Source organism: Pistacia vera, unplaced genomic scaffold, assembly GCF_008641045.1.
Source record: "Pistacia vera cultivar Batoury unplaced genomic scaffold, PisVer_v2 Contig545, whole genome shotgun sequence".
Lineage (NCBI taxonomy): Eukaryota > Viridiplantae > Streptophyta > Magnoliopsida > Sapindales > Anacardiaceae > Pistacia > Pistacia vera.
Genome location: NW_022196385.1, coordinates 155,410 through 163,812, shown reverse-complemented (window position 1 = coordinate 163,812; position 8,403 = coordinate 155,410). Strand labels below are relative to the sequence as shown.

The window sequence follows — 8,403 nt, the reverse complement described above, 5'->3', positions numbered from 1 at the left end:
GGACCCTAGTGTCATTATATTTAAGATAAGTATAATTTTTTAGTTTGTTAGTCAAGTCACCTTTAGTTGACTAGACCTTTTGTTTTGCTTTACGAATTCAATTCATTTGAAATCCGGACTTCTCTATTTAAGGAGAAGCTTATGTAAATTTTTATTTAGAGAAAAATCAATAATATTTTCAGTTTGTGCAAAATTCATTCTCTCAATCTCTTAATTACTTTTAAATTGTAAACTCGAAGCAAAGAGAAAAGTTCATTCAAGAGGATTGATACCCAGATATGAATTAATCTTTAAAACTGGATCTATGTATTTTTCTTTCCAATTAATTAACTAGATTGTTTAGTTATTAATTGTAATAATATTTGTTGGACTAGGACCCAGCCCGACTCGACCGTTTCAACCGGGAAACGACTTCTAAGTCGGGTCGGGCTGACATAAAACTCGGAAAGGTGATTTCACCTAAAATAACCCGTGGTTGGACCGTGGGTACTATAGCAACCCGCCAGTCCAACCGATTTTTGGAAAAAACCGGGTCAACCATTACCCCTCTTTTATTTACTAAAATCCATTTTTTTTCATCAATTTTCCCTAAATTTTCATTCCAACAAGCCCCAAACCATATTTTCACTCTCCCATTTTGCGATTTCTTCATTTCACCATCGATCTCTTCATTCCATGTCTCTTAACTTCTTCATTTCATCTCTCTTAACTCTTGGGTCTTCATTTCGTCTCTCTTACCTCTTGGGTCTGCTGGTCTGTTGGATAAATGTGTCAAAATCGGGTCAAAAAAATAAATCCCTAAAATCCAACTCTACATCTTTGAAACTTACAGCTAATTGATTCTTGATTCTTCAATCTTCATTGGAGAGGGATAGTAATGGTGAAACCGAGAAAGTCTACTTTGAGCCACATGTTTTGTTTGATGATAACCAACACATATTGGCTTTGAATGACTCTTTAACACCCAACAGTGCATCAAGATGTGAAGCTAGTAGATACCTTACAAATTGGAGAGGCCACTATGCATATTAAAACAAAAGAGAAAGTAAAGGAAGATAAAACGAAAAAAGCGAAGACGTAAAATAAAGAAAAGGAAAATAAAATCCAAGCCCTAGCACAGAGAAAGCGAGAGAGAAAGCGGTAAAAGTTTGGAAGAGAAGGCGGAAAGAGAGTAGGGACTAAATTGATAATAAAAATTTGGGTTTATAAATGTTTTAATTTGTTGATGTGGCGTTCACGTCAACAACGGTTTGACCCACCGATTAAACCGGTTAACCCGCGACCTGGACCCTTGACTGGGTCAAAGATCGGATTGGGTTTTAAAACATTGCTCTATACAAATAAAAAGAGGTACATAAAACTATGTACTTTATAAAATAGAAAACAAATATAAGTTGGAAAAAATATAATTTCAATTAATAAATAATATTTGATTTAATTGAGATATTGTAGGAAATTAATATTGCTGAGAAGAATAAAATGATGGAGCGTTATTGAATAAAGAAATCGAATGCTAAGTAATTAATTTGTTATTTTAAATCATGCCCTTCACAAATGTCAATATTGTGATTAAAAAGAGAAATATAAAATTAATTACTTTTTTGTTTTGTCTAAAATTATCTTCCGTAGAAAAATTTGACATGACCCAATGAAATATTATTAACATGAATCATATATTCATTTATGTTTTACCTGAAAATGTGAATGCATAGTTTTTCAATTTTTACTATAAAATTGATAGCAAAAGTTCATTTTATTAATAGATTGATAAAATAAATTTAATGAGATTTAATTTCCAAATACAATCTTGAATTCAAATTCCATCTAAATATCTAATAAATTTAATTTCAATTTTTTTTTTTATAAAATATATTAAGGCATTGTAGGAAATTGTAAAGATATCAATAAATATAAAATTTTAACCGTTAGTTAGTGTTCACGCCCAACCACTTCATTACAAATTTACAGTCAAATTTTAAATACAAAAGCAAAACCTAAATATATATATATATATACATACACATTTTTTATTTAATTTTGAATATTGAACCTCCTTCTAATGCACTACAAACTATGTATTAAATATTTTGTCAATATTCAAAATTAAATCAGAAATATATATATATAAGCTTTGCTTTTGCATTTAAATGATGAAGTAATTGAAAAATGAACTATAATCACTATAAAGCTTGAAAAATTGAGAAGATTTTGACACCATTGCAAGTTCTTCGTGCTCGCATGGTATATATATATAAGTTTTGCTTTGTATTTAAAATCTGGCTATAAATCTGTAATGAGATAATGGATGGGCCGTGGATGCTAACTAACGGTTAAAGTTTTGGATTTATTGCAATATTTACATCATTTAAAAAAAAAAAAAAAACCTTCTTGGAAAAGACAAACATCCTTTCCATCATTGAAGTCAAAGTAACCTACAACTCTAGCGCACTACAATTCTATTATTTATGTATTAAATGTTTTGTCAATATTCAAAATTAAATCAGAAATATATATATATATATATATATTGTAGTGTGTTAGAAAGAGGGCTTAAACCTCCGACCTTTTGGTTAACAGCCAAACGCTCTAACCAACTGAGCTATTCCAGTAACATGGTTTTAACTACTAACACATATTTATAGGAAAATTTTATAAAGAGTAAACTTACTCGCCACTAGGGCTGTATACGAGCCGAGCCGAACACTATGGTGTTCGAAGCTTGGCTCATGAAAATTTAACGAGCTCGAGCTCGAGCTTGGGTTCAACAAGCTCTAAAAACCAGGCTTGAAGCTCGAGTTTGTTAAATATTTTGAACTCGAGTTCAGCTTGCGAACCGCTCGTTTAAGAGTCCTCAACCCAAAGCAATCCACCAACAATCCTTCAAAACAACCTCAATCCAAACCAAACCCACTAATCGTCACCAACCATCATCAGATCCAAAGCCAAACAACCACAAATATATAACTCAAAATTTCATCGGCTATGAGAGAGAGAAGAGAAGAGAAGAGGAGAGAAAAGAAAAGCAAAGAGAGAAAAGGAAAAAGATGGAAGAGCGAAGGAGAATTAAGAAGAAAGGTGAAGAATAAGGAAAAAGGAGGAGAAGAAAAAGGGAGGAGGAAAAAGATGGAGAAAGTGTCGATGCTGGAGAAAGAAGATAGGGTTTAGGAAGTAGGATAATCTATATAGGATATAGTAAATTACATATAACCCCCTGATACTTAAAAAAATAGCACTTATACCCTTTTGAGCCATTCACGAGCCTATCTAGCCAGTAATGGGTGGTTTGTAGCTCGGCTCGAGAGGGTAATTGAGCCACTCAAGTTCAAGCTTGGCTTGACAAAAGTCAAGTCGAACCCAGCTCGTTTGAGCTGAGTCGCAAGCTACTCGTGAGCAGCTTGACTTGCTTACAGCCCTGCTCGCCACAAGTTTGGTGAATCTCTAAGTTCTTATCCATGGTTTCATAAATTTAAGATTTTCACTTTTAAATTAACATCATTAGTGATAATTGGGTTCTAACACAGTATAGAGAGTGCTATTACCAAACTACCCTTAAACCTATTACTTTTGATTCAAAATAACTCTCACATCTCAAATTTCTCTCCACCGCCTTTCCACCTCCACCTTTACCACCATTGGCCAGGAAATCTTGACCAAGCCAAAAATCCAACCAGATTCCAACATTGTTAAACCTCCCCAACACCACCATCAATACTTCAGGTCAGAAAAGCACTTAGCATGCTTTCTGGATAAGCATTTCGACACACTAAAATTTATTCAATGATGTGCATGTTTCACCCCCAAATGTTAATTGAGCTTAACCTTACTAGGTTCGCAACCAAAAAAAAAAAAAAAAAAAAAAAAAAAAAAAAAAAAAAAAGGTAAAAAAGTGATTGATACCCTAATTTGGCCAATTCCTGAAATATTGATAACATTACTAGAAGAGAAATTAATTTATGGAAGAATGAATATATAAGCAAGCTCTAATTTTAAAAAGAGACTGAGACACTGAGTCGTTGATCAAATAAAGTTGAGACTTCATAAACAAATTATTAAAAAAGATTCAAACAAAGACTAATCAGCCAGTCAAACCTAATAAATCACAAGAGCTTCTTCCATAATAACCATAAAATTGATAACATTAAAAACATACTACAGTAAAAACTTTACAAGCGGTTTTTCCAGAATGCTTCTTCTAAGCCGGAAAAGCACTTAACGAGCATTCTAGATAAGCAATTCAACAAAACAAAAGTTCTCGGATTATGCACATATTTTATCCCAAATACAGCCCACCAAAACCATAAATATTACCAAACAAATTGACCCTTAATAACCACTACTCTAACCGAAAGAAGAAAAAAAGATTAAAAAGAGTCCGCTTCCCTAACTATCCGGGTTTATTTACGAGATTTATTAAAATAAACGAGCCCAGATTGTCATAAAGTATAGTACACCAGATGGGAAGTTTTCAATTTTAAAGGCTTTAACAAAATTAGGGTTCTGGAAATTACCGAAATTGTATCGTAATTCTGCACAGCCGTTTAAACAAAAAAACAATGGACAAAAGATAAAAAAATTTCACGAAAACTCTCAGTAAACATCTTCTAGACAATGATGTCTTATAACAATTCCATCACAAGAAACATGCGATTAAACCCATTAAAGAGATGCGATTAGATTTTGCAATTCTACAATGGGAACATAAAGATCAATTGCTTCATTATTGGATAATCAAAGCAGAGATCAAGTAATTTGAACACTCACCTGAATTCGGAGATGGTTGAATCGAGGAACAGCGCCGCCGCAGACGATACGATGATCGACAATGTCGTTTTAAAAATGGATTAAGGGGAAGCTGTTGAATATTAATACATCGCCTCCTCGTGAATCGCACATGAGAAGTGAGATCTCACACGCGAGAAAAATGGATGCTGACTTTAGGTATATTACAATTCACCCCACTGTTTTGAAAAATAGTTAATATCATGAAAATACTATAATTGAAAAATAAATGAAAATTAAATTAAACAATAATGGATTGTGTACTTAATTAGAAGAATCCCACGAACATAGTGTGATATGATCTAGTGACATATCATTAACATGAGCATTATATTTTCTGTTATAAATGGCTTAAAATGATATTGGTCGCTTTAGGGATTCACAATTTTGTTTTTGGGCTTAAGGCCCAAAACGCGTCATATTAGGTCAAGGCTTATAGCCCACGCACCCCTTCTCACAGGGAGCGATGTGGGACTTTACAGTACGCTTTCTCATTGCGATCGTATTGATAACGTGTTATAAATGGCCCGACATGATATTGTCCATTTTGACACTACATAGCCTCACAGTTTTGTTTCTAGGCTTTTGGCCCAAAATGTGTTAGGTTGGGTTAAGGCCTATTGTCCCATATATAAAGGCACCCCCTCTCACACGAGAGCGGTGCCAAACTTCACAACATTTTCATTTGTTTTAAATTTATTGCCAAACTTCACAATATTTTCATTTGTTTTAAAATTATTTTTCTCGAAAATGTGAATGCATGATGCTTTAGATTTTAGTATAAAATTGATATTAAATACTCAATTTGCTTTTTGTCTAATAAACAATATTGATTTAACTTCGGTATTGATTTATTAAATTATAATTGAGATATTGTAGAAAATTAATATGCTAGAAAAAAAAAAAAAAAAAACATCAATAGCTTTCGCTTCCTGGTTTCCCCCGTTCCTGACCTTGCTGGCCCAAGGTTTTTATATCTTGTTTATTTTTTCATGTAATAAATAATTTATTTCTAGTTATAAATTTTTGTTTTAGTGTCAGTCTTAAATATAAATAAATGATTTATTTAAATATAAAAATAAAATATCTGATTATATATTTTTGCTACTATACCAACTACAGAATTTTTATTTTATTTTATTTCATGTTATTTAATTCTTCAATTTTTACTATAAAATTGATAGCAAAAGTTCATTTTATTAATAGATTGATAAAATAAATTTAATGAGATTTAATTTCCAAATACACTATTGAATTCAAATCCCATCTAAATATCTAATAAATTTAATTTCAAATTTTTTTTTATAAAAATATTTAAGACATTGTAGGAAATTGTAAAGATCAATATAAATACAAAACTTTTATCATTAGTTAGCGTCCACGTCCAGCCATTTCGTTACAGATTCATAGTCAACTTTTAAATTCAAAAGCAAAACTTAAATATAAGTATACACACACACACATTTTGATTTAATTTTGAATACTGAACCTCCTTCTAGTGCACTACAAATTAAGTATTAAATGGTTTGTCAATATTCAAAATTAAATAAAAAATGTGTGTGTATATATATAAAATTAAGCTTTGCTTTTGCATTTAAAAGATCAAGTGATTGAAAAATGAACTATAATCACCATAAAGCTTGAAAAATTGAGAAGATTTTGACGCTGTTGTGAGTTCTTCCAGCTCGTGTGGAAGAGAGTCCACTTTTGATGAATGTTAAAATAATGATATTTTCTTGATTACAAAGAGCTATTTATAGATATAAATATTACAGTTTGGTCCTCATGACGGTTACTTTGACTTCAATGATGGAAATGATGCTTTTGTCTTTTACAAGAAGGTTTTTTTAAATGATGTAAAGATTGCAATAAATGCAAAACTTTAATCTTTAGTTAGCTCCCATGACCCATCCATTATCTCATTACAGATTTACAGCCAGATTTTAAATGCAAAATAAAACTTATATATATATTTCTGATTTAATTTTGAATATTGACAAAATATTTAATACATAAATAATGGAATTGTAGTGCGTTGAAGGAGGGCTTGAACCTCTGACCTTTTGGTTAACAGCCAAACGCTCCAACTAACTGAGCTATTCAAGTGGCATGTTTTTAACTACTGATACATATTTATAGGAAAATTTTATAAAGAGTAAACATACCCAACACAAGTTTGGTGAATCTCCATGTTCTTATCCATGGTTTCATAAATTCGAGATTTTCAACTTTAAATTATCACTATTAGTGATAATTGAGTTCTGACACAATATAGAGAGTGCTATTACCAAATTACCCTTAAACATTTTATTTTTGATACAAAATAACACCCACATTTCAAATTTGTCTCCACTGCCTCTCCACCTCCACCTTTACCACCATTGGCCAAAAAATCCAGACCAAGCCAAAAATCATACCAGATTCCAACACTATTGAGCCTCCCTAGCACCACCATCAAAATCCCTTATCCTCCTTACCAAATCCCCTAACTTTTCCACCTGAGTGCACCCGCTAATCGCCAACCCTTGCTCCTTGTTGGTCTGCACAACTTTTCAATTTTCAGGTCGGATTCTGATCACTTTCAGCACCGAAAATCACCCATAACACCACCATCAACCTCCTCATATCCTCCTCTTCAAAACTCTATCTTCATCAATTGTCCCCACTCATTGTTTGTTGTCTATCACCTCCAGTGTTTTCAAATGACTGTCGCGTTTTTGCAACTTTGCTCCATTGCACAACGCCAATTTTCTACACTCTATTAGGTGCTATTGTGTTTGTTCGTTTGTGTATTGTTGTTTTTTGGTCACAATGGGCATCCACCTTGCATCCACAACCCCTAAGTCACTCTTCACTCAACCAACCACCATACTGTCATCCCAAACCTTGGAGAATTTTTACTGACTAATTGATGATTATAAAACCATGGGTGGAAAGTTGGAGATTCGTCAAACCTTGGGTGGGTAAACATCGTTTACTCTCTTATAAATTTGGGCTTTTTATCAAGGTCATCCTAGGGTTTGCTGTGGACCAGAGAATTTTAACAGACTAATTGATGATTACTCTTATGCACTAATTAAGATTCAATGATTTAACAAATAAATTTTTTTTAATATGTTTACAGTTTTATCTTTTGCACATAACAATTAGGTCTACAGATATTTCTATTCCATCTTAATTATTATCTTATAATTTTGATTCATTGAAAATTTAATATAGTACAATTTCCCTTGGCATTGCTCAAGTCAACATTATAAATCCAGTCCTGTATTATTTTCCATGCAAAGGTTGAGTAATAGAGTTCTAATTCTGTTTGTATATAATGAAAGAAAAGCACACTTATTTATGCACATGTTTGATAAATTTTGGATAGTTAAAATTAAATTAAAAATATTAATTATATAAAATGTATTCAATCTTAGTTTAGTTTTTTTTAAATTACATTGGCACGAAAATTTTATTCTAAATGGGAATTTGAGTTGGTGAGATTTATGTTTATAAATGGACATGGATTGGTAATGAAGTTTCTTAGATGTAGGTGACTAGTACAACATCCCACTGTCATTATCATCTGCTTAAATCTTGACCGTACGTCTTAACCATACATCTCAACACTCGTCCTAC

General features: G+C 32.1%; 1 long non-coding RNA gene across 1 annotated transcript; it reads right to left on the bottom strand.

Moving 5' to 3' along the window:
* Positions 1–370: 370 nt before the first annotated feature.
* Positions 371–4,919, bottom strand: LOC116107672. The gene is made up of 3 exons (XR_004124505.1): positions 4,762–4,919; positions 831–999; positions 371–755 (listed from the first exon to the last, which is right to left on the bottom strand). It is a non-coding gene; the product is annotated as an uncharacterized LOC116107672 (long non-coding RNA).
* Between the last annotated feature and the right edge of the window lie 3,484 nt (positions 4,920–8,403).